The following is a 27,275-nucleotide window of genomic DNA, read 5'->3' on the forward strand; positions in this document are numbered from 1 at the left end:
CATCCATCCATCCACTTACCACTCATCATCCATACATCCCAATGGGAACTTGAGAGTCCAGAGTCAGAACCAGAAGAGTCCTTTGAAATGATCTGTCTCAGGGCGCCTGGGTGGTTCAGTCAGTTAACTGTCTGGCTTTTGATTTCAGCTCAGGTCATGATCTCACAGTTCATGGGAAGGAGCCCCATGTCAGGCTCTGCACTGACAGTGTGCAGCTTGCTTGGAATCCTCTCTCTCCTTTCTCTCTGCCCCTCCTGCACACATGGCTCTCTTTCACTCTCAAAATAAATAAATAATCTTTTAAGAAAATGAAATGGGGGCACTTGGGTGGCTCAGTTGGTTAAGTGTCTGACCCTTGGCTTTGGCTCAGGTCAAGAACCTGCAGTTTGTGAGTTCAAGCCCCATATCAGGCTCTGTGCTAACAGTGCAGAGCCTGCTTGGGATTCTCTCTCTCTCTCTCTCTCTCTCTCTCTCTCTCTCTCTCTCTCTCTCTCTCTCCCCCCCCCCCTAAACTGCTTTCTCTCCCTGTCTCTCGCTCTCAAAGTTAATAAACTTAAAAACAATTAAAAAAATTTTTTTATTTATTTTTGAAGGAGAGAGAGCATGAGCGGGGGAGGAGCAGAGACAGAGGGAGACACAGAACTCGAAGCAGGATCCAGGCTCTATGCTGTCAGCACAGAGCCCAACGTGAGGCTCGAACCCATGAACTGTGAGATCAGGACCTGAGCCGAAGTCGGATGCTCAACCGACTGAGCCACCCAGGTGCCCTAACTTAAAAACAGTTTTTTAAGAATGTCTCCTTCTCCTTTATTTTACTGATGAGGAAACTGAAGTAGAGAAGTTAACTTGTTCCAGGTCATACAGCAAGCTCCTGGATTCATTCAACAAATAGTTTTTGAGTCCTTTTCACATGCCAGATCCCCATTCCCACTCCTACTAGAGGTTCACTCTGGATACAACTGCAAAAAAATGCACACGCCTCAGCCTTCATGATCATTCTAGTGATGGGGCAGATGGTAAATGATGAATAAATAAATAAACACAATAATGTCAGATGATGGTAAATGCTCTAACAAAACCAACAGAGGCACCTCTCTGAGAGGAGTAGTTGTGGAGCAGGAAACACATTTAAACAAGGTAGTTGGGGGAGTCTCTCTGAGAAGGTAGCATTTGAATTGAAATCTAGGCAAAAGGTCAGTCACAGAAACATGTGAGGGCAGAGCATTTTATGCAGAGGAACTGCCTGTGCAAATGTCCTGAGGTGGGAACGGGTTTGGCTTGTTTGAGAAACAGAAGGAAGGACAGTATGGCAGGAGTGAATGAATAAGAAGAGGGAGAGTGGTACAGGATGAGGCCAGATAGTTAAGTACCTCCCAAAGTGCCTAGAAATCATGTCAGAACTTTCATTTTTGACTATGTAAGCCATGGAGGAGGAAGGTTCTAAGCTAAGGCTGACAGAAAGTGTTTTGTGTTCTCAGAAAGATCCCTCTGGCTATGTCAAGAACAGATTCAAAAGAGGCAGGGGCAAGGTGCACACAGGGAAGCCTGTTGGAGGCTACTGGGGTAGACAAAACACGAGATGGAGAGAGGCCACCATGCCTTCCCTGGCCCACGGTGGTGGTATCATGATGGACAGGATAGGGCAGAGTCAGGGCACACTGGGGGACACAGTCAAAGAGTCAACAGAATTCGCTTGTGGACTGGATATGGGCTATGAAAGAAGAAAGGGCTGGAAGGTGTTAATTGGCTTGAACAGTCTGCGTAGACAGTTGGAGCACTTCCTAAGACGGAGACTGGGAGGAGCAATTTCAAGAGGGAAATCAAGAGTTCTGTTTGGGTGGATTAAATTGGAGATGCCTGTTAGACAGAAGGCAGACGGACAGATGTCTGGAGTCAGTGGCCAAGGCTGGTCATACAGGCACCCACACACACAGATGCCTGTACATAAACTCAGAGGGTTGGGGAAGATGCCCGGCCCTCACAGGGCTGTAGACTCTGACTCAAGGCTGCTGAGAAGACACTGTTCCCCTCCCACCTCCAGGCTGGGGAGGGGGCTTTGGAACGGTCAGGATGTCAACCGGGCCTTCCTCCTGGAGATCCCCCTCCAGCCCTCCCAAGTAGAGGCAGCCCTACGTGAGGGTGGGGGTGGAGGCACAGGTGGGTAGAGACTTCTATGGGAATAATAACAATGGTAATAACCTCTGCTAGGAGACTGCTTATCTTGTTCTTGAGCTTCTTGATGAATAATCATCATCTCAAATTCCTCACAGACTCTGGGAGATTAGCAGTGTGGGGCCAATGGCCCCATTTTACAGATGAGGAAACTGAGGCTTCAAAGAATTTAGCAACACCTCCAAGGCCACCCACATGATGGGTCCAGGACTCAAACCTGGGCCCTCTGAGACTGATGTGACTGCATTCTTCCCAATATTAAGCTGTCTGCCTCCAGAAAGGCCTTATTTTCAGAGAACTAGCAGGATGGGCTTTGGAGCTAAACTGCTAGGGTTCAAATCCTGACTTGTCAACCTTATTTCTATTTCCCATATAAAAAATAAGGATAGTAAAAGTGCCCACTTTGGAGGGTTATTATGAGTGCTAAGAGAAATGATACTTATAAAGTGCTTAGAACAGCACAGAAAATTCCATAGAAGTGCTGACTACTATTGTTAAAATTACCTTAATCTATACTGAACAGTCTAACCGAGAGACCTGGGGGTGCTTAGAACCTAGAGGGAGAACCCAAGCCCCTCATGTAACAGGGAAACTGAGGACCAGAGAAGGGAAGAGGGTAGCCACCTAAGCAAACTGGGGCCATGAACCTGGCTGGTGGAAAAACCCTTTTTACTCTCTGAAAGTCACCACCCACTAGGCTATTTTTTTTTTTCTTAAGGAGTCAGACTTCCAAGCTTTCTATACCCTTAATTCATGTGGAATTTCTGCTCTGGGCTTGGCTCCCAGGAGGAGCCCCTCCACCCCTTTATGAAAATAGAGTGGAGTCATTCGGCAAAACCTCAGCCTAATGCTTTTAAGGAACTGGCAGGTTGAAATAGGAAACTGTTCTAAGTAGAAACCACAGCAACAGCACATGCTTGCGGCTGCCGGCTGCTGCCTGCATCCTTGCCCGAGGCCCCGGGGATAGGGAAGATGTTGGCCACGCCACGTGAAGGGGCCTCAGGAGCTTGGCCCTGGTGCTGCTGATCGTATGTGGCCATGTGACAGCAAACGCCATGTCTTGTGGGCATGATATTTTCAGGTCAAATCAAGGTGAGATGGTCAGATGGGCTACCAGCATTAGAAACATGGAAGGCTAGTGTTTGAGCAAAATTGCCCTTTTCTTTGCACACCCCTCGTGTTGTTATCTGTTGAAACAGAGGCCCAGAGAGGGAGGCAACTTTCCTAAGTCACCCAGCAAAGAGTGATGAAGCAGGAAAAGAGCTTACATCTTCTAGTACCTAATTCTCTGCTCTTGTGCAATACTCATTCACCCCTTCTGTTAATACTGTCCTTGGTTCCAGAGCATAAACTGTGGGTCAGAAGATCAGTGTTCAACCTCAGCTCTGCCTTTTCTTACCTTGGTGATCTTAAGCAAGTTACTTAACCTCTGTGTGCCTCGGTGTTTTTTGCTGTTGTAAATAAAATTGGGTATAACAAGACTACTTATCTAATAGGATTGCTGGAAGGAGCCAATGTGATAATCCAGGTGAAACTCTTGGTATGGTGCCTGACAAATGGTAAGAGCTTAATAAAGTTTTTATTTTTAATGTATTAAATACCTAGCAGTAGCCACTTTCCCCCCAAAATGCTCAGTCAAGTGGGAGAAACAGGAAAGTAAATTTTGATATATTACTAAAAATGTGTTGATAGTAGAAAGCAGGATGCCATGACCCAGGTGGAGGTCCTGACCCCACAGAGCAGGCAGACCCCGAGAAGAGAGTGGGCCAATATTTGCCAAACATGTGTTACGTGTATAGATCAGATCCCAGGTCCAGGGGCTTCTTTCCACTACTATATGTTTTTTTTTTGTTGTTGTTGCTTTTGAATATGATGTCTTCATTTCCCAGGAGAGGGGACATGTTGCACAGACCTATTCTTTTTGCCTGCTACCTTGACTGTCTGGCTAGTGCTGGGATGCCATCTGAGGCCAAAACCAGCATCTATTTCTTATGAAGCACAGCACAAAATTTAGGTTCCAGTTCTACACCTAAAAACACACTTAGTGTGGTGGTAGTCGGAACAATGCCCCTTCCTCCCCACACAAAGATGTCCACATACTAATCCCCAGAGCCTGTGAATACATTCTTCCACCACTAAATGGATTTCACAGGTGTGATTAAGTTAAGGATTTTTGAGATGGAGAGGTTATTGTGGATTATGGGCCCAATGTAATGATATGGGTCCTCAGATACGGGGAGGATCAGAGTCAGAAGCAGAGACTGATAGAAGACAGAAGCAGAGGTTGGAGTAATGTGAGGAAGGGGCCATAAGCCAAGAAATCTAGGTAGCCTCCAGCAGCTGGAAAAGATAAGGAAAGGGATTTTCCCTTAAAGTCTTCAGAAGAAACCAGCCCTGTAGACCTATTTTAGAATTCTGACCACCCAAACTGCAAGACAATAACTTGTGTTGGCTTGAGCCACTAAGTTGGTGGTAATTTGTTATAGCAGCCACAAGAAACTCATACATGTAGTCAACGTTTGCCCTGATTCTGCTTTAACGTGACCTTGGCCACCTCAGCCTTGTCCTTTGTTATATGTGGTTTGGGTCTTATTTTTAGCATAACTCCCCAAAACACAAGTGCTGCTGAGCATGACATAAAAGGCCCTGCATGATCTGGCTCCTCCCTGGCACCTGTCTCCTTTTCACCTCTCTCTTATCCTAGGACAGGGTCTTGGGGGGAAACAGGAATACACAGGTGTGCAATGTGAGCTTTCTTTTCCACCTTTCCCATGAGATATTCAATGAAGTCTATATTTCTCACTAATAAGCCCATGTGGATTCTTTTGAGATATCCAGAGGGGCTCTGAAGTCTGTATCCATGTTGACCTTAGTGTCATGTGTCATTTGCCATCATGGGGCCATGTATGGCAGCCATGATAACAGAGTGTGTGACACAGGACTTGGAAGAAAGGTAGGTGACACCCAGGTTAACAATACATGAGACATTGTGGTTTGGCTGTTGTTGATACAGCTCACATTTCCCTCCTCCACCATATACACCTATGTCAGTCTGCATTCTCATAGATGGGAGCTTATGTCTTGCAAGGTGGAGGGTACCGGGTGGGGGAAGGGCATGGTTAGGAAAACAAAAGATCTAAAGATCCAAGGGGTTGTCTGGTCTCTGTCTGGATTGCATCCTCAAAGGAGAGGGGGTGTTAGAGGCAAACCCCAATGGAACCATTTAAGAGTGATTCTGAGACTCTAGTCACAGCAGAAACAGCCTCTTAAGCAGCTGTGGCTTCCTCTCCTACTATCCTACAACCTCTTCTCAACAACACACCAGGAGGAATCTTCCAAAAACGCAAATCAGGTGGGGTTCCTTCCCTGTTTACTACTCTCCAATGCTTCGATTAAACTTGGAGTGAAATCCAAGCTCCGTGTCATGGCCTGCCCTTACCTACCTCTCTGACTTCATCTCCTACCAGCTCTTATCTATCCCTGTGCTCAGGCTACACTAGCCTTCTCTGTTCCCCGAGTTTTCCAGCTCCTTCATGTCTTAGGGCTTTGGTTCCTGCTCCTCCCTTTCCCTGGAAAACTCTCTCCTCCAGATCTTGACATCTTGGTTATTTCACATAATTTGGGTCTCAGCTCAAACATCACTTTCTCAGTGAGGCTGTCCTTGAATGTATGGCTCAGGTTGGGTTCCCTACAACCAGACACAAAGACAGACTTGGTGACTTATTTGCAAGGTGATCTTAAGTGAGGGAGTCACGACAGAGATGGGAATGTTGGCAGGGTGTGTTACTGAGTTGGTTACTTCTTCAGGAAACCGAGGATCGGTCCCACTGGAGACCTCTGAGATATCATGGAGAACATGCCTCAGAATTGTCCTGCAAAGAGATGGATAAGTTGGAGTATTTATCCACTGGCTATTGCCCTCCTTGGTTAAAGGTTGGCCTGGGGACAGTCAATCTCTATGTGTGGCTGGGGCACACTCCTACAGCACCAGAAAACACCCTCAGAAGGAGAGATGGAGAGAGGCATGTGGGACAATGTTTGTGTGCCTGGTAGTTGACCATTGCAGTTGCTAGTGAAGTCAAGGTGGGCCAAGAAGATGTGGGGTGGGGCTTCAACAGTGTCTTTTATGCCATCCTATCTAGTGCTTCTCTACCCTGGCAGTCTTATTTTCATTATATTTCTTATATTTATCTAAAATTTTCTTATTTATTCAGCTACCCATTTGTTAATTGTTTATTCTTCATACCCCAAACTAGAACATCAGCTACACAAGAGCAGGGATCTATTAGTCTTATTCACCATTCTTTCCCCAGGTCTGAGAACAGTGCCTGGCACAAAGTAGAGCATCAGTAAATATTAGTTGAATGGATGAATGAATGAATGAATGAATGAATAAATGAAAGTGCTGATACATGACCTTGGTACAAAAGCATGGTCCTGGTTCAGTAGGAAATTGACTCCAGGTCGCCATGTGGATGATGGACATAATCAAGTAGAAGGCAGAGACAGAAAAAGGTAACTGATACCCACATATGATAACAGTTAATATGCTGTTTTATTGGTAGATGTGAGGTATCTTTGAGGGACCCTCTAGAATAATTGGGGACTACACCTATTGGGACTACCAGGTGTTTGGGAACTTTTAAGCCAGCAGTCATCATATTAGTAAGATTACCAATGTTTGTACAAACACTTCCTCTTTCAATAAATTAAAGTAGGTTCAAGGTTACCCCTATAGTGACATCATTCTCACAGACTTTCAATACAATCTACTTTCTTGAATGGGAGGGAAGAGGCTGAATTTACAGCATGCATTTATTTGTTCAGCAGGCATGCAAAGCATGATCCACTTTATCTCTGTGGCAGAACAGCAGTGTGCTAAATGCAGTTGGAATTCCTTCTCTTCCATTTGCTTGGTGACTTTGTGCAAACAACAATACCTATTTGAACCTCAGTTTCTTCTTTATTCATCTGCACGTTGAGAGTGAGAACAACTACCCGGTACGGTTATTGTGAGGATTCAATAGGAAAACACCAGTAGCACTTAGTAGTGTGTCCTAAATGTAGGCATCAGTCCCTAGACAATGATCATTCTCCATACTGATGATGATGATGATGATGATGATGATGATGATGATGATGGTAAAGGCTTATATTGTTCAGGAGGGCAATGTGTGCTCAGGCTCTGGACTATATCCAGGATAAGTAATAGTTGCCTTTGGAATCACAGCACATTAGCACCATAAGGGAACTTAATGTCCTTAGACAGTGATATTAAGACAAAGAATAGTCATTGTCCTAGTGGCTGGCATTTACTGAGGGTATACCTCCAAAATGTTCCATCCCATTGGCCCAATTGAATCTACTGCAAAGTGGCTGCAACAGGATGTCTTAGTCTGGTTCTATCGAATGAATTCCCTTCACTCATATACTTCTAAGACACTTGGCTAAACAGCCACCTGAGTATGCTATGGCTTCCCATGTGTTTCTGCTTTCAGAGGATGGGCTAGACATGAAGATTCCAGGATTTTTATCATTTCAGTGGATTTTCTCATTATGAATTAATAGATTGGAGTTCTTTTATTTTTATTTTAAAATTTTTAATGTTTATTTTTGAGACAGAGAGAGAGAGAGAGAGAGAGAGAGCATGATTAGGGGAGGGTCAGAGAGAGAGAGAGGGGGAAACACAAAATCTGAAGCAGGCTCCAGGGTCTGAGCTGTCAGCATAGAGCCTGACACAGGGCTTGAACTCATGAACCGTGAGATGGTGACCTGAGCCGAAGCTGGATGCTAAAGCGACTGAGCCACCCAGGTGCCCCAATAGATTGGCATTATGACTGCAATTAAATTTCCTACATATTTTGATGGAAGAAGATGAACTGATGATGTCTTCAAGGGTGTTCTAAGTGTTAACTATATGGTTCTCATTTCAGTTTTATACAATAATGCTGTGAGTCTGGTTAACATGTTAACCCACACCTGAATAGTGTATTTGTTTAGGGTTTGCTGATAAGTTCTGCAGAACCTGGTTCTGAGAATCAGGAGGTTCTGGTACCTCCTGACCCACATAAACTGTGATGTAATAAGGTGTTAAGCTGATAAATGTGTGGTAATTTGTTAGGCAGCACAGAAATTAATACAGACCTCAAAGCCTTCCTCATCTTGCTTGTACCTCCACACCAGTCACATTTCTTGCCACTTTTATTATGTTTCAGTTTCTTCCATGAATCTCTCTCAAGATGCATATTCAAGTACCTGGAGTTCTCTCTCCTCTTCACCTGAAACAATCACCCTCATCCTATGTGTCACCACAAACACCACTTTCGACGATGGTCTCTTCTGATGTCCTGCACAAGGTATGTCACCTAATGTGTGGTCCCAGAGCCCTCTGTGCTGTTCTCTTCATAATATCCATCACAGTTGTAATTACTCGTTAACCAGGTCTATTCCTTGCCGGCCTTTTGAGTTCTGTAAGAGCAGGAATTGCATCGGCCTTATCCACCTTGCTATCCCTAGTGCCTACTGAGGCACATAGTAGGTGATCAATAAATATCTGTGCAGTAAAAGAATGAATGCAACACCATGCAGGGTGAGGGTCTTGGATTAAAAGGCTTCCATAGACTTCCTGTCTGACCTCTGCTGCCCCTAGTGGTGTGATCTGAGGTCTCTGGCCATTAATGCTGTGGATGACATTTGGGGGATTAAGAGTCACATCCCTGTACCCACCTGTACGAGGACAACTTGAAAAGGTCACTTCCTGTTTCTGGAGCCTACTGCTCCACAATCTATAAATCTAGGATGAGGCTGCCAGCCACAGTTTCTGGGGAAGTTGATAGAGGACAAGTGAGGTAATGCCCAGGAAGTTCTCAGCAAGATACAGCTTCATAAAAGCCTATGGTCAGGCTTTTAGATTCAGGACACAACCCAGGCACTTGGCTTGGCCAGCAGTGATGTAAAGGCCAGTGGTGAGGTAACTGCCAAGGCTGGGAGATCTCGCCAGTGAATGCCATGGCGCTCTGCTCCCCAGCCCTTCAGCTGAGCATCTGTCTTTATGTCTAAAGTAGGTGCAGGATCAAGGCCAGGCTTGACTAGACGATGGAGGCTTGTGGGCTAAATTCCCCATACTTAACGATAAAGCCCTTTACAAGACTTCCAGATGTTTCTAAATATATTCCTGAGATACAAATAACCAGAAGCAGCAGTAACATGAAGTGGAAGCCACATGATGTGATATTTAGGACTAGAGGCTCTGAAGGCAGACCACCTATGTTTGAAAACCAGCTCCAGTGCTTAACTGGCTGTTAATTAATAACCTCTCCAGGCCTCAGTTTTTTCCTGTGTAAAATGGGAACCAATTATGATGGCTTCATGCGATATTTTGAGGGGACTGCTGTAGAAGAACCACACAAAGAGCTTAACATAGTGCCTGGTGCAGAGAAAATGATTCATACATTGTACCTGTTAGGGTTATTGTTGTTTTGTTTTAATCAGAAGAGCTGCAAGCACTTTCCACTTGCTTAACACTAACGACAAACTTGTGTTTAGGACGCACTTCCAAGCACATGATCTTATTCTCTCATTAGACAGCAGGGCAGGGACCTGATCTGAGACCAGCTCCTGTCTCTTGCTCAAGCTTCATCCCCAGCACCTAGGACAGTGTCTGACACACTGCAGGCTTCTGACAACCATGTGTTGAACCAATGGGTCTAATGAGATCTATGTAGGAACTCTCAGGCATAAGTTGTTATTCGTGTCATTTGCTAATAAGGAAATGGAGTGATCTGCCCACAGCTACCATCACTGTGAAGTCAGATTCCAACCTTCCTGACTGCAAATCCAACTCTCTTTCCACCACCTTCGGCTTCCTGGTGACTTCTCCCATTCACTTAGCTCAGTAAGATGATGCAGGTAGCAGAATGGAGTGGCAGGAACATGGGCTCTGGAGCCAGAGAGCAGGTTCAAATCCTAGCTCTACTGCTTCCCAGCTCCATGACCACAGATGAGTCACTAAGTCTTTCTGTGCTTCATCATCTTATTGGTAAAGTGGGGGTTAACAGTGTCTATACATCATATGAGGTACATCTTATTGCCCAATTTACAGATGGGGATGTTTCACACAGGTGGGCCTAATCACTCATATTTATGATAAGGAACCACCTATCTTTATGATAACGACCCTAAGTTTCTTTTTTTTAATTTAATTTTTTATTTTTTAAAACTTACATCCAGATTAGTTAGCATATAGTGCAACAATGATTTCAGGAGTAGATTCCTTAGCGCCCCTTACCCATTTAGCCCAATCAAAAAGAATGAAACCTTGCCATTTGCAACTACATGGATGGAACTGGAGGGTATTATGCTAAGTGAAATTAGTCAGTCAGAGAAAGACAAAAATCATATGACTTCACTCATATGAGGACTTTAAGAGACAAAACAGATGAACATAAAGGAAGGGAAACAAAAATAATATAAACACAGGGAGGGGGACAAAACAGAAGAGAGTCATAAATATGGAGAAAAGACCCTAAGTTTCTCAAAGGTGGGGACCACGTCTCTCTCTCTCTTTCTTTCTTTCTTTCTTTCTTTCTTTCTTTCTTTCTTTCTTTCTTTCTTTCTTTCTCTCTTTTTTTTTTAAGTTTTATTTTTATTTATTTTGATAGAGCTATAGAGGGCAAGTGGGGGAGGGGCAGAATACCAAGGGAGGGAGACAGAATATCAAGCAGGCTCCATGTTGTCAGCACAGAGCCCAACGTGGGGCTCGATATGTCCATTTATTTCACCAAACCTGCCTAGAACCGATAAATGGCAACTATATTTATTGGGCATCGGCTAGGTGTCAGTAAAGTGCTGGGGATTTTACCTATGCTGTTCCATTTAATCTGGATATCAACTCTATGAAGCTGTTCCATAAGTCTTATTTTCCACATTGGACAAAAACAAGACAAAACAAAATCCTGAGGTTCTGAGGTTAAGAAAATTGTCCAAGCCTTCATGGCTGGTAAGTGATTCAGACTCAGGGCAGTTAAACTTCTGAGGCTGTGCCTTGTCCTCACGTCACAATGCCTTTAAATGGAATCAATCCCTTTACATGGTGGCAGAAAATAGGGGGTGAGATCGATGGAAGGAAGTGGTCCCCAGATTTCCAGCTCTTTGGAAGGCCATATCAAAGACCACTGAAGGAAGTGTGATTGATGGTGGCCACAACAGTTAGCGCATCAACAGAACTTTAACTTGCCTGACCAGGATATGTCAAGGGGTGGGGCGGAAAGAGGGCAGCCATATTACACAATTATGATGACGCACAGACCTTTCTTGGGCCTAAAAGACTTCCCAAGTCCCGAGGGGAATAGCATGAATACCTCATTGTACCCATGAAGGAGGAACTAACAAAGACTTCTTATCTTCCAGCTTCTTATGGCAGAATCAGAATTATCTCTGATATTCTGGGCCTTCATGAGTTCTCCTTTGGCTGTCTGGGCACAGGGGAGCAGTTCCTTTTGGTTGCTATTTAATGCTGAACATGGTCAGTGCCTGCTGGAGCTCCACCTTTGCCATATCTGTGATCTTCTTGAAGGCAACAGCCTTATATTCTTCATCTCTGTGTTCCTTCATCTGGCACAGGGTTTGGTGTAGATTTCAAACTCACAGAATGCTGAACCAAAGCCCAAGAGTTTGGCTAAATACAAATGGCCAAAGCCCATGGGATGTTCTTAAGGTCTTCAACCTGGGCATCTCAGACTGGTCCAGCCAGGCTGCTGGACAACAAGAGCTGGAGGTTAGTTTTAAGGTAGTGGGCTATGGCTTTCCTGGAGACACTCTGGACATGGAGGGACACTATAGGAGCACATGGCCAAGCCTAGTCAAAGCCTGGTTGAGAGAACAGAAATGTACAGTGTGGAGACCAAAAACTGACAATTAGTCTAAAGGGCCAGAAGCCAGGATTGAGTTGAGTAAAGCGCCAAGACTCCAGAGATGTCATTTGAATGAGAAAAGGTCCAAAAATAAACGTAGATTCTCTAAGGTTATTGCTGCCATGGTCTGTGGGTGTATACAGAGTGGCTGAATCTGCTGCCTTAAAAGGCCTGAGCTAGGTGAATAGATATAATCCCTTGTCTGGTGTCTCAATGTCAACAACTTGGGGGCATCTTTTCACATAGGAGTAATCTAAAAAATCCCTGAGCCTTGATTAGGCCAGTGAATGGTGTATAGTGGATACATATATGTAAGATATATTTTGGGGAGTGTTTGTAGCCAAACCAAGACCAAAAACTTCTCCCTCCCCACCATCTTAACTGCCCACCTTTATCTCCAGAAGCAGGGAATAGGTGGGGAGAGGGGAAGGGCAGCTGCTGTTATACACAATATATTCCCAGCTATTCCAGCTTTCATACATATGACCAGGGGCAGGCACTGACCCAAGCTCAACCAAATCAATACTCTAGGCACTTGGAATTGGTAGAGGGAGGAAGGGAGAGAGAGAGAGAGAGACTGACAGACAAACAGACAATTACGGTATGAGGCTGGCCTTGCAAGGGCAGGCATGCTTCATGCTGCATGGATCTGAGAAGCAGAGGAAGCCCATCTTTCAAGGTAGAAGAAGGATAAAGCAAATGCACAGAGCAGGGATGAGACCAGAGGCGAGAATGTTTCCTGATTCTAGACCATTTCTGAACTTATTGTTGTCTCTGGATTCCATGAGATACTCCCTATGCGTCTTAGGCTAAATCTCTGACTAAGCATGCTTCCTTACATTGGTTTCTGTGTTTTCTTATCCAAGAGTCCCACCTAATACTCCATGCATCTCCTCCGTGGTCTTTGACTCAAAGTTGCACTCAAAGTTGACTCTCAGGGTAGATAGGGTCTTTCGTATCCATTCCACGTTCATTCTAATGTGTTTGCTTGTTCTGAAAGAATCAGGAAAAGCTAAAACTATATCCATAGACATCTTTTTGAGCTAGAGTCTAAGTGTGGTTTAGGTCTCCCTGATTATGTGCACCTGTACAAGATTTGGGAGGCAGAAGCAGGGGAAGGCCACATTCCTGTATCTTTCTGTGGAAGCATTCACAGAGGACTCTGGTTCTGGTTACCTGTTTTGTATGTGCTGAAGGATAGGACATCAAGGCATCTGCGTTCTGCAGGCTCTGGCATCAGATGAAGTAGGTTCAAGTCCCAACTCTGCCACTTAAAAGCTGTGAGATGGGCAAGTGCCCTCTCTCTGTGCCCTGACCCAAAACCTGACCCAATTTTTTAACCAGAAAAATGAGGATAACGATGGTATCTATGCCATATAATTGTTATATAAGTTAGCTTGAGATAATGAATATAAAGTCCTTTAAGGAAGGGACTGGCACAAAGTAAATCCTCAATTAATGCTAGCTGTTATTATGATTACTACAATTAGTAGTTCAAACCCATAATGTCACAGTGGGAAGCAAAATAATTTGTGTAAATCACCTAGCACAGGCTGGTACCTTCCCATCTCCTTTCTAGCTTCTCTCCATATCTAGCCCTGGAAGTTCTGATTAGCTAAACGGGGCCCTGTCTTATTCCCAACATAGTTGCTAATGATCAGAAAAAGAAGGCCAGATCCTGAAGTGTCACCATCAGCTGACTCCTCTGCTGCCTCCCACACTGGCTTGTGAATCATGGTCAGCAGACTCTAGCAGCCAGAAGGGTCACTGGGTCCCCCAGCCCACTGGTGAGTAGGGGCTGCAAACATTTTCATCGCCATTATGAGCTAATAGCTGGGTCTCCGACTCATGTCTAAGGCCTCATACTGCTCCAGCCTTCATCCTTATCTTGGTTTACTGAAACAGCAGAGAACTGCAGTTGGCTGACCTGAGGGCAGGGAATGGGACCAAGATGTGCAAAGGTGGCCCAGAGGAAGGGAGGATGGAGAAAAAGAGCTCCTGGCCTGCAAGTCCTATTTGGAGGATGGAACAGGGCCATACCTGTCAGGATCTCCGAGAATTGGACTTAGAACTCATCTAGCCCAACTGTTTAAAGTTTTTTGTTATTTTAGTTTTAAAATCTACTTTGCTGAAGTACAATTTACATGTGAAAGAAGCATTGATTTTAAGTATTCAGGTCTGGGAGTGTCCACAAATGGATCCATCCATGTGACTATTCTCACAATCAGAATATAGAACACTTCCATGATCCCCAAATTCCATTGTGCCCCTTTTACAGTGAGACCCCATATTAGTCAGGATTCTCCAGGGAAACAGAACCAATAGGATATATACAGATAGACATAAAAGGAAATTCATCATAGGAACTGACTCATGCAGTTATGGAGGCAATAACTCTCATAACCTTCCATCTGCAAACTGGAGACCTAGGACAGACAGTGGTGTAATTTAACCCAAGTCCAAGGGCTTGAGAACATGGGGAGCTGATGGTATAAGTCCCCATCCGATTCTGGATGTCCAAGAGCCAGGAGCGCCAAAGGAGGAGGGCAGGAGAAGAAGGATATCCCAGCTCAGGTAAAGAGAACAAATTCCCCCTTCCTCTGCCTTTTTGCGGGATCTTGTTCACTTAGTCTACCAATTCGAATGCTAATGTCTTCTGGAAAGATCCTCACAGACACACTCTGAAAGAGTGTTTTATCAGCTATCTGGGCATCCCTTGGCCCAGTCAAGTTGACACAAAGCATTAATCATCACAGACCGCATACTCCAGGCCTTAAGCACTTACCTGGTTTTTCTGCCACAGTAGATTAGGCTAGTCTTTTCTAGAGTTTCATAAAAATAGAATTAGTTTGTACTTTTGCATCTGACTTCTTTTGCTCAGCCTAGTTTTTGAAATTCATTTATATTGTTGCTTGTATCAATAGTTAATTCTCTTTTGTTGCTGAATAGTATTCTGTAGTATAGAATACCTCCCCCCCCCATTCTAATAATATTTCCCAACATTATTGGATACTTATAAAACAATACATGCTAATAATTTGTACAGAATGTTAATAATTTGTACAGATTTTCTTCCCAAATTCCCACAACAATCTTATAAGTACTATTAGTATGCTCTTTTCATGGATAGGAAAACTGAGGCTCAAGAGAGATCATGTAATTGCCTCCAAACACAGTGTAAAAGTTGGAACAAATATTTGAATCAGGGCAGTCTGATTCTAGAATCTATGTCTTGAGAATCATGCTCTACTATCTCCCATTTTACAGATAGAGAAACAGAGGCAGGAATGGAAGCAATTTGGTCAGCATTATGCTGCAAGTCAGAAGCAGAGTATTTAATATTTTGGGAACCCAAGGGCCCAGATTTCCAGCATATCATGTAGCTTCCTTTGAAAGAGGCTCAAAGACCCAGCCAGTCCCTTTCTTACTTGCTTGAAGCCTGTGCATTCTTTAATGCCAAACTCAAACATGTACTGATTACCAGATTAGGGCCAGGCAATGTGCTAGGCCCTGGTCACATCATTAAGCAAGCAGACATAGCTCTCTGGAAATAAATCAATGGATCCAAAACAAACAAACAAACAAACAAACAAAAAAAAAACAGCTACAGAAGCATAGGAAGAGAATTGCAAACAACAGTTCTGGGTTTATGTGTATGCTAAATTTAACACATTCAATGATGTTACAGACCCAAAACGAGCTCCAGACCCAACTGATATTTTTACAGAGCAATCATTATAGGTCAGCCCCATCCTATATATTGTCATATTCATCACCCAGAACAATCTCTTGAGGTAGGTACTCTTAGTATTTTCCATTTTGCCAAAGAGGAAACTAAGGAATAGTGGGGCTAAGTACCGCGACTGAGTAAAGCCCTTTGAATCTTTTCTATAGATGGTCTCATTGTTCCCAAATCATCCTTGAAATGGGGTGAGGAAACAACCTATTCTAACCCACCTAAATAATTATGGCAGAGATGCTATTAACCATCAAATACCCCAGTGCTTCCCCACATTTCCCATCCTCTCCTGAAGCCAGGCTTGGGCCCTTGGACCAGTTCTGGCCAATAGACTATGCGCAGAGGGTTTGGGACATCACTTCCAGGTGGAAATAGTTAAGAGCTGAGGTACTTCCTCCATCTCTCCCTTCTTTCCTATTGTGGTGACTGTAGAGACTACCTGTTCTACATGGTGTAGTTACCAGATGGGGAGAACTGCCTGACCCACATCAGAGGTCACATGAGCAAGAAATTAGTCTTTATTGTGGTAAGCCACTGAGATTTCAAGAGTTAGTCTGTTGTAGCATTTGAACATCAATTGTCCTGACTAATACAGTAATGATAACCACAACTAATGCCATTTAATGTTTACTCTGCTCCAGGCACTGTGCACTAAGCACTCACATCTGACAGTTCCTCAAATTTCTTACCTTTCTAGTTTATCTACATACTTAAGAGATACGCAGGCTCCAGTGGGCTCTGGATTTGTTAATGACCTATGAGCCAAAAAGACTTTCCCTTGGAGGCAGAATTCTCAGGCCTAAGCAATTCTTTTACCAGAGATAATACAAACATTTGAACAAGTCTGAAGAAAGTAGAATCCACACTTATTTCATCAAGGGGCAAGAAACACAGGGCTCACATGGGAAATAGAAATCGAAAGGCCTTTAAATGTACTGGATGGGAAAGAAAAGGGGCCCCAAGGAGACTTCTTCTCTCCCTCCCCATTAGTAAATGCAGGGTGCCAAAAGGAAGCTCTTGCTGCATGACGATGAATATGAAGAAAGTTCTTCCTGGAATCTGATCTCCTGTAAAAAACGAATCCCATCAGGTTATTCCGAATAGCTTGCTCCCAATTGCACTCAGGATGAAGTGTGATGTCCAGAGCCCCCAATTTAAGTTTATAGGTAGGCTTAGGCTTTGGAAGAGGGAACATGTAAGCTAGTATTAATAAGTGAATAAGAGGTTGTTAGCCAGAGACATGAAGGACAGAACGTTCCATAAAGAACAGTAGGCAAGGCATGGGGTTATTTAGAGGGCTTGGCATGTTTAGAGACTGTCAGAAAGCTCAGTGTGGCTGGAGCATAAGGTATGACAGAGGCAGAGCTGGAGTCTTAGGTGGTGGCTGCACTGTTGGGGGAGGCTGAACCTGGTCTGGTGCAGCCTGTAACCTTGAAGGTGAATGGGTCTAATCCTAGGGTCAGTTAGGAGCCCGCTCACCTGCGCATACAAGCCCAACCTTCTAGCCATTCTCAGAGTAGTAAAGGTGATATTTTCATTGCTATCTGCTCATTCTTTTTCCTTATTCCTTAATTACTTCTGAATTTTGTCAGAAAAGAGGGGTGTTACTTTTTGTGTCCCTTCAGAGACCCCAAAATAGGTACTGCTTCCCACTCCATATCACAGATGAAGAAACCAAGGCTCAGAGCATTGAAGTCATTTGAATCTGGTGACAGCCAGAACTCACAGCCACCTGGTACACGCAGGTATGGCTGTACTAACTGTTACATTATTTAGGTATTTCTGTAGTGGTTATTAATTAGCTACCACTCTGACTACCTCGTCTTCACTCCCATCCTGTGGTTCAAAAGCTAAAACAATACCATTAGGCACAGCAGGGGCTTTCTGCCTTCTCTATAAAGCTATAGTTGACTGGTGAATTCCTGGGCCATGCCAGCTGTTGAATATTTTGAGTTACATCAGCCTGGTTACATGGCTGATGGATACCAATGGCAGAGTCTGAACCCACATCCAACTGTTTCTAATGCCTGTACTCTTTCACACTATAAGCCGCTTCATACCCAGACATGGGAAAACAGTCCTGCCACCCCTGCACATGCCAGGTCACCACAGGGACTAGGGTTCAGCTTTGGAAGACAGACTTGCGAAGGACAGGGAAGACCTGGAATTTGTCCAGAAGAGAGTGACAGGGTTGAAGGGGGACTTGAAACGACATCATATAAAGAAAGGAATGCAGAACTGGGGATGTCAACTTGGAGAAGAGAAGATTTACAGGAACCTGGAGGACTATCTTCATATATTTGAAGGGCAGCTGTGTGAAGAGAGATGAAATTTGCACCAATTGGTGGACTTAACAACCAATTCAGCCCTCATGTGGTCACTGGGTAAATAGTTTCCAGGTACCTCTTCTTTGCAGGTGTTAAATTAGGTCTGGGGGCTGGGGCGTACGATGTTGAAAATACATTTCATTTAATTTTATTTTTTAATGTTCATTTGTATTAGACAGAAACAGTGTGTGAGCAGGGGAGGGGCAGACAAAGACAGGGACAGGATCTGAAGCAGGCTCCAGGCTCTGAGCTGTCAACACAGAGCCCGACACAGGGCTCGAACTCACAAGCCGTGAAATCATGACCTGAGCCGAAGTTGGACACCCAACTAACTGACTGAGCCACCCAGGTGCCCCAACAATGTTGAAAGTAATTAAGAGGTTGCCACTAATGGAGGAGACAGACAAGTAAACAGAAGTGTTGGAGAAATTTGGAGAATGGAGCTCGGAAACCCTGAAGCCCATTGGGAGACCTGGCAAGGCTCTTGGAGGAGACAGGTTTTGATCAGAGTCAGGGAATGTGTAGGAGGCTGTCAGTCAGAGAATGGAAGAGAGAGGGAATAGCACATTCAAAGTAATGGAGCCAGAAAACAGTGCAACATTTACAATGAGACCAGGACTGTGGTTGGAATATAAGGCTTGTGGGATAGAGGTGCCGCTGGAGACAACGTGAGGGGGTCTGAGGAGTAAGGAGACAGTCCCAAGGGGAATGAGGAAAGGGAAGGTTGTGACAAATTATTGTCATTGAAAGCACTCAAGGGCCAATGGGAGGGTGGCTTTGAAGGGAGGTTAGCAAACACAACCCAGTAACCAAAGTGGTCAGATGTGATGGCCTTGATAATCCACTACAACCTTGGGCTTTTCTGAGAACTAAAGATAACAGTCCTGGGAGGGGCAGCAAAGGATGGAAGGAGAAGGTTTGGACCCACTATGGTGGTTCTGTAGATAAATGTTCCCATTCTGGCTTCCGCTAATTTTATTTCCATGTGGCTGAGAACAAGGGAGAGTCTAGTCTTTATTCTGGGAATCAAGAATAGGTTCCAAATGTCTTTCACTGGGGAGGAGGGGCATGGAGAAGAGGTGACAATGACAGGCTGGTACATACATGGTAACTGTTCTCAGCATTTTATGTTGGTTAGCTCATTCAGCCCCCACACTGAAACTGTGCCTATTTTACAGATGAGGAAACTGAGGCAGAGGGAGGTTATGCAACTTGCAGAAAGTGCCAGATCTTGGATTCAAACCCAAGGGTTCTAACTCTAGAGCTCAGTTCTTAACTACTGTACCACAATAGTGTGAGTTCTGCCCTTGTGGGACAGGCTTCTATTTTTTATTATTAAACAGAACTCTCAGCATTAGTACCGACCTTTATTTGCCCACAGATAAATTAGCAGGAGATGGAATTCACTTTATGGGTGGATTTCTCACAGGGTCTCTTTAGGGAACATCCTCTCTAAGGTATGTTATTTTTATTTTATTTATTTAATTACAATTTTTGTATTAAGTTTATTTATTTTTGGGGAGAGAGAAAGAGGGAGAGAGAGAGAGAGAATACATGTGGGGGAGGGGCAGAGAGAGAGGGAGAGAGGTAGGTAGGGAGAGAGAGAGAGAGAGAGAGAGAGAGAGAGAGAGAGAGAGAATACCAAGCAGGCTCCACACTGTCAGCACAGAGCCGATGCGGTTTGAATTCACAAACCGTGAGATCATGACCTGAGCTGAAACCAAGAATCAGAAACTTAACCGACTGAGCTACCCAGGTGTCCCCTCCAAGGTTTGTAATAACCAGATGATAGCAGTGACCCAAGCCAAGGGTTCCAAACTCTTACTTGATAAATATGATAAAGCAAATACGAAATTAGTTTTTTAAGCCACATAATTATCTTGCTAGTTTAAAACTTCCCATTTTACCAGATAGGAAGTTAAAGCTCTAGGCACCTGACCACACAGCCCACAATGGCTCCTATGCCTCAGCTTGCACTCTCATGGGATCTTCCAGAAACTTTCAGAAAAGCAGTGCACAGAAAGGGCAAAAGACCTGGTCAAAGCAAACTGTCTAGCTAGCTCAGCAGTGAAGGAAAGGGAGAAAGGTCAGGGGGAATGGGAAGTGGTGTGATAATCATCACCATGGAAGCTGTTTGAAGGTGTTTGAATGCTACTCTTGGACCAAGCAGAGACATGTTCTATGCCACTTTACAGATAAGGACACAGAGGCTCGGAGAAGAAAAGCAAGCCACTGAAGGTTGCCCAGTGAGGAAACAGGTGAGCTGGGATTAGAATGTAGCTCTACCTGATTTCAAAGCCCATTTCATCTCTTTGGGTTGATTTTCTCATCTGCAAACTGAGCAGTCTACATTATTGACAACTCTCCCACAATGCATAGTGTGCTTTAAGATACTCCATCTACTCATGACATTAACAGCAACACCAACCACAAAAACAGCTAGCAATGGAAAGTTACCAGGTGTCTGGAAGTGATCTAAGCATTTTACAAGTATTAGTTCCTTTAATCCTCACAAAGGCCCTGTGAAGTATGATAACTTCCATTTATAGAGGAGGAATCAGAGACATTAAGTAACTTACCTAAAGTAACATCGGACTGCCTATTAAATAATAATGAATAACTGCAAGTCAATAAAACCTTTTGGGTTAATCAAAGACTTCTACAATCATCTATCAGTTAATCAATATGAGATAATCAGTATTTTTTTTTTTTTTTTGAGAGAGAGAAAGACAGAGGGAAGGGGCACAAGTGAGCAAGGGGCAGAGAGACAGAGAATCCCAGAAGGGACAGAGAGAGAAGGAGAGAGAGAAGCATGGCTCACCCAGAGTGGAGCTCGTGTTCGCCTGAAGGAGGGCTCATGTTCACCTGAAGTGGGGCTCGTGCTCACCCAGAGTGGGGCTGGTGCTCACCTGATGTGGGGTTCGAACTCATGAACAATGAGATCATGACCTGAGCTGAAGTCAGATGCTTAAAGACTGAGCCACCCAGGCCCCTGAGATGATCAGTATTTTTAAGGCTATTTCAGTGACCCCCTGCATGAGTATAAAGGTATGCCTCACATGTGGCTTTGGGAAATATAGGAAATTGCTGATGGATTCCTATGGGCTGATGGAGGGTGTTGGGTGGGTGGGGCCCATGTTGGAAGTCACAGGGTCTAATGCTTAATATGCCAGCTCTGTTTTGGAAAAATCTCATCAGCAGTACAATCGTTGGCTGGCCTCTGCAGACAACTCTGAGCTATCCTGGTGCCCCAAGCCAGCTAGTAGCCTGGATCCCCTTCTCACCGGGGGCAGAACACACAGGGAAGCATGACTGAAGGCAGAGGAGAGGGAGGGGAGTGTTAGGGAAAGAGAGGGACGGAAGAGAGAAGCTGATGGCTAAGCCAGCTGTTGTTGGTTGTTGCCAACCTGTTTGGAAAGATGTAAACCTCACGCGTTCCACGAATTTCACCAAAGTCTTCATGTGTTTGAAAATAAGAGCTGCGCAGATCAACCACTATCCCACCTCAGGCAGATAGAGGGCTTTCAGCATCCCTGGGTCGCAGGTGACAAGTCTTCAGCTACCTCCTCACCACAGATACCAATTGACACAGGTGAACTTGAATGCCCAGCTGGACTGTCAACCTTTCCCACCTCTGCCCTGCTCCTTCTCTCTTGGACTTCAAGCTACCTGAGGCACCCCTGGGTGTGTGTGGGAGGCAGTGAGTTGGTCTTCCTGGGGTCCAAGCCTCTCCTTTGGGGCCCCTTTCCTACTAGATGGTATCCAGGGGCAGTAGGTATCATAAAAAACCCAGTTCTGAGGTCCGACATACCCAGATTGGAATCCTGACTCACCAGCTGGAATCTTGAATTGTGTGGTTGTGAGCAACCCCAGTTGTGTGATCTTGAGCAAATGAAGACTAGGATATACTTTGCCAGTGTGGCGAAGGGATTATTAATGAGGTGACCCACTTGGGGTCCTCCCAGGCCACTCCCTCTCTTCTGTGCAAACCAGCTGTCAGAGAGTGGCTTGTCCATCACTCCCCTACTCTCAAAAGTTAGGGACCAGCGAAGTCCAGATGCTATGTCCTTTCATTGTAATAGAGAACAAGCAAGTCTATGAACATGTTTATCAGAAGTTTAAGCAAATCTCTTTCCTTCTTTGGGGTCTCATCTTTTCCTTCTAAATGTGGAAATGGGTAGCTGCTTCCTGAAACCCTTCTGAGTTTGAGACTACGAGCACTCCCAGCAGCGCCCCCCCCCCCCACCAAACTAAACTGTAATAGCAAAGTCACCAATGGAAGTCATTGCTCTTTGACAGCTATTCCATTCTTTCCATGTCTACTTAGTGAATGCCTAGCACTTTGTACTCAGGACTGTGCTAGGTACCGAGGGAGCTAAAATGCCATGTAATAACAGTTCAAACAGACCCCTGATTCATAGAGGGCTTACTGGGTGCCTGCTGTGCTAAGCTCTTCATCTATTTAATCTTCAGAATCCAATCCTGCTGTCACTATGCCCATTTTATAGGTTCCGTCATTGCCCAGGCACATGACTAAGAAGTAGAGAAGGTCAAATCCCAGCCTGGATCTAGCTGACCCTAAAGTCCACGGTTTCACCCAATACTCTGTGGTGAGTGCCTCCCTTTCCGTACCGTCACCAAGAAGTGATGGCTCCCTGTGTCAGCGAGGAAACAAGGTGTCAGCAGACAACAGTCTGAGGACTAACGATAGCAATGGGAATAGCAGTGACGATGATGGTGTGGCTATTGCCTGTGCTGCAGCAAGGAGGTCTGGCGGGAGACTGCTGGGCCATACAGATCAACAAAGGGCTGGAGGGAGCAGACAGCGGGATTGCAGTGGGACTTGGGCTTGTCCAGGAAGACTTTCTGGAAGGTGGAGGAAGGGACTGGTGTGCTCCCAGTGCCCAGTCCCTGCCACACTCTGTGCTAAGTATTTTAGAGAAGTGACTGCTATGGTTGCTCTATGAGGGAAGAAACTTGGTTCCCATCAGATGGGTAAGGAATTAAGAGCCAGAAAAGGACAGTGTGAGGACCCAGGATTGGAACCAGTTAAGTGGGGATAAGAGCGAGACAGAGAAGTACTTCCTCTAAACCCCGAGCTCCCAGCACCCAGCTCCTCATCCAGAGCAGATAGACAGCATGGACTTTGCTTTTTTACTAATCCTGACTCCAGTTTCCCCATCCACACCCTCCGTTCCCCTTACTTATGCTGGCTGTGAAGTCACTGCCTATTCCTGCAAACTGCTGCACATCTGGAGGGGTGGACTCCACCCTTCCTCAAACCACAAGTTCGAGGGAGGGACTGTCACTGACTGATGCCTCCTTTTTGTCTCTTCTCTGAAACTTCTTATTCCTTTCTTGCCAAGAGAATGTGCAGCTTTGGGCAGGGGCTTTGTCAGATTTCTCAGCACATCTCCTCCCACTGGCCCAGGAACTGGAGGCTGGGAACCCAGAGAGGTCTGCAAGAGTCAGCTGCTGTGCAGCCCTGGGCTAGTCAGAGCAAAGCTATGTGGTGCCTCTGAGTACCTGCACAGCCTTCTTGCACAGGGGAAGGGGCAAGGAGGGGGGCAAGGAGGGGAGAAAGGAGAGACAGAGACAGACAGACAGACACAGACAGACATACACCCATCGGAGAGACAGAGCAGAGAGGGAAAGAAAGAGAGAGAAACAGACACCACAGAGAGAAAATACAGAGACAGAGTAGGGATGGAGAGAATAGGGGAGAAAGGCAGAGAGGAAGACAGAGATAGAGACAGGGCAGAGAGGGGGAAAGAGAGAAACAGAGAAGGGAAGGAGAAGAGAACAGGGGAGAAAGAGACAGAGACAGAGAGCGAGACAGAGAAGTACTGGAGAGAAAGACTCAGAGAGACATAGAGAGGAGGACAGTGAGCTATGGAGAGAGAGAGCAGGATGACAGAGGCAGGGCCAAAAGGCAGAAAGGATAGAACCTGTCCAGAGACGACACTCAGCCGCATGCCAACCAGTAATTTCTGCTTCTAGAAGGCAATGTCATAAAAGAAGAGAAAAGAGAAGAGGGCAAGGAAATAGTTACATACTTTTAGTAATAAAATGGACTTAGAAGTCAAATCATGATGTTGACTAAGGGCTCCCTAACTTCTGAAATCAATTTCCCAGCCCCAGAATCACATTTTAGGGATTGCTGTCCAGCCTCAGTTTCCTTATCTGTAAAATATGTTAAACGATAGTGGCTTCACATGGAAGGTTGAGAGGCATATGGTAGGCTGTGTAAACTATAAAGTGCTGTGGAAAGACAATGGGCAGAAGAAAAGGAAGCTCTAAGAATCCCCCTGTGGATTTTTTTTTCAAGACCAGCTGGTGTCCTTTTCCAGGGAGCTGATCTGATTGGAAATGGGTGCTCAAGAGACACTGATCTTCACATAAAAGCTGCCTAATGTGTCCCATAGACCTACCTGGGTGACCTGAGAAAGCCACTCAGCTCTCTGGGCTTCTTAAGAATGACAGCTGAATGAAAGAATATTTTAAAACTTCTTCTGGCTTAGAGTGTTGACAAATCTGTGACCACCAAGATGAGGAGGCACTGGTGACGTGAAGGCTTCACTTGTGACCTGGTGGGGGTTGAGCTCCTGTTGGATGCTCCCCCTCCCTCCAGGAAGCCTTCTCTGGTTCTCCCGTATCATGTGCAGTGCCTTCCTCTGGGCTTCTGGACACAGTGCTACCCTATCCTATTGTCTTCATCTGTGATGTGACTGTTTCCCCACTAGACTATGAGCTTCTGAGGGCAGAGACCATCCTGCTCTACCACTGGGTCCTCAGTGCCCAGGGCCTGGCACAGAGCAGACACTCCGTGGATGCTTGTGGATATGAATGAGACTCAACTGCCAGCCCACATTCCTTCCCATTAGGCCAGACATTTTCAAGGAGGAAGGGCTGGGGCCAGGCTTAGCTGCCGGAGGCTTTGGAAGCAACCTTTGGACAATTTGTGCTGTGCTCTGAATCCTTTCTGGGAGCCAACTGAGATTCCAGGGTAGCTGAGAGCCAGAAAGGGTGGGAGGTAGACTTCCTGGCTGGGGAGAGCCTGGGTGCGGTGGGGGACAAGAAAGAAAAGCCGTCTTAACACAATAGCTAACATTTCTCCAGCATTTTACGCTTTACATAATATTTCCACATCCACTATTTTGTTTAAACCTCACGGGAATCCTAAGGCTAAGTAGGGCAGGTTCTAATACCACTGTTTCTCTTTTTTGGATGAGTAGAACAAGGCTGAGAGGTGAGGTTGCTTGCTGGAGGCCACAGAGCCAGATCTGAAGTTGAATCTTTGGACTTTGAATCCAGTGTTCTTCTAAGACCAAGATAAAGGTGGGGGGTGATATCTGAGAGAAGTCTAGATTACTTCTCTGGTTCATTGTGGCATAATGAATTGTTCAGTTTTTCTTAACCCACGTGTACTAAAAAGTGGTTGTAAGTGGGACTGTCATTGATGGAACCTTGTTAAAGTGCTTTGTTCAAAGCATATTATTCATGTTATCTCATTTAACCCAATCTGTGACCCTATGAGATAGGTCCTACTTCTAACCTCATTCTACAGATGATGGAAGTGAAGCTCAGAATGAATGAAGAACCAAATGAAGATCAGACAGCCAGTGAGTAGCCTATATTTGAACCCAAGAACTTAGATTCTAGAGCCTGAGCTCTTAATCACCCACCATACTGCTAAGATCTAATCCTCAGCACCTAACGAGGAATCATGCAGTAAGTAGCTTCCTGCAGGAGCCATTGTCAGAGGAGAGGCATGGTGCTGGTTCTGTTTCCCCAGACATGGAAACTGACAGTCCTGGACCTGCCCTGACTACTGATCCTTGTGATTCTTCCTGGGGCCTGGCCAGGGTGAGGGCATAGTGGCCACAGTTTGCAGAGCTCGGACAGCCCCAAGCTAACAGGCACAAGGAAGAAGCAAACTGAAGCCTTTCTCTCAACAACTTGTGCCCATCACTAGGAGTCAACCAGCCTGGACACTGCCTTGCATGCTGTGTGTTGTGGCATCGGGGAAAGACTTAATGTTGGAGTCAAATCTGGGTTCCAATCCATCTCTTAAACTTAGCAGCTGGATGAGCTTGGGCAAGGTGGGTAAACTTACTGACCCTTGGTTTCCCATTCGTAAAAAATGATAATATGAGTCTCATAATATGGAGACCAAACACAGCAAACGACCTGAGGTGTGTTAAGGCAGTAGCCTGCACACAGTGGACACTCAATAATTCTTTATTCAAGAGAGGGTGGCCCAGGAGACAGAGCATGGGGCTTGGGGTTAGACAGCTCTGGTTTCAAATGCTTGTTCTTCCAGTGATAAGCTGTGTAACCTTGGGCAGATGACATCTTCTCTGAGCTTCAGTTTTCTCATCAATAAAAGAAGGATGACAGCAACTACCTTCAGAGGGATTGTTGTGAAACAGGAACTGGGGTACAATCAGAGTTCAATGAAGAGCATCTAACACCAACAGTAATAAGGTTGATTCTCCCTTTTCCATTCTTTGGAGTGGGAAATGAGTGTATCTATTCATTCACTCACTGATTCATGCATCCAACATTTAGGAATCTACACTACAGCTCCTGGGCTTATTCCCGGGAATACCAAAATGAGCTCTGAGGGTTTCCCTACTTTGAGGAGAAGACTGACTGCCATGTAGATATAATCATGATACAACTTGGAAGGTGCTTAGACTGAACTATGTGCCAAGTGCCCTTGCCAAGCAAGGAACAGAACAGCTGTAGGCAAGCAGACCCATGCCTTATTCTGCACCAGCACAGAGGCTTAGATGTCATGGGGCCACCTCAAATTGAACATCAGCAGCCCCTGCTCTTTGGCTCAGATGCTCCCCAGGAATACTCATAGCCCCTGTCTCCCTTGGCCTCCCTGAGCCATTCCATGGGATTGTTCTGGCTTAGTGGATCACCAGAATTCTATTAGGATGACACTCTTGGGTTCCCTTTCCTGAGCTTCCATGCACTATGGTTTATTGAAACCTCTGGAACATTTTGTACCCTCCCCCTAATTCCCTCTCCAAATAGCTATCCCTGCTTATCTCTCTTGGACTGTGTCACTTTGGCATTATGTAAAGATCCTTGCTTTGCAATACTATAGGCCTA

The 27,275-nt window shown here is 45.1% G+C and overlaps 1 protein-coding gene and 2 long non-coding RNA genes across 13 annotated transcripts in view; 1 reads left to right on the forward strand and 2 right to left on the reverse strand.

Moving 5' to 3' along the window:
* SYN3 (synapsin III) overlaps positions 1-27,275 on the reverse strand; it is a 460,089-nt gene that overhangs the window by 171,256 nt on the left and 261,558 nt on the right. The gene's annotated exons all lie outside the window — the stretch shown is intronic.
* LOC122240451 lies at positions 5,906-13,845 on the reverse strand. 4 transcript variants are annotated; one of them, XR_006220214.1, is made up of 3 exons: positions 13,260-13,845; positions 12,958-13,076; positions 5,906-6,044 (listed from the first exon to the last, which is right to left on the reverse strand). It is a non-coding gene; the product is annotated as an uncharacterized LOC122240451 (long non-coding RNA). The 4 variants fall into 4 exon arrangements; XR_006220217.1 differs by lacking the exon at positions 5,906-6,044 and adding an exon at positions 8,332-8,640; XR_006220216.1 differs by lacking the exon at positions 5,906-6,044 and adding an exon at positions 10,919-11,924.
* LOC102950062 lies at positions 14,016-26,770 on the forward strand. Of its 2 annotated transcripts, XR_006220219.1 has the most exons (6): positions 14,016-14,657; positions 20,345-20,407; positions 22,658-22,759; positions 25,717-25,771; positions 26,125-26,251; positions 26,473-26,770. It is a non-coding gene; the product is annotated as an uncharacterized LOC102950062 (long non-coding RNA). The 2 variants fall into 2 exon arrangements; XR_006220218.1 differs by having other exon boundaries at positions 25,717-26,251.

The sequence above is a fragment of the Panthera tigris genome, chromosome B4 (assembly GCF_018350195.1).
Source record: "Panthera tigris isolate Pti1 chromosome B4, P.tigris_Pti1_mat1.1, whole genome shotgun sequence".
Taxonomy (NCBI): Eukaryota; Metazoa; Chordata; class Mammalia; order Carnivora; family Felidae; genus Panthera; species Panthera tigris.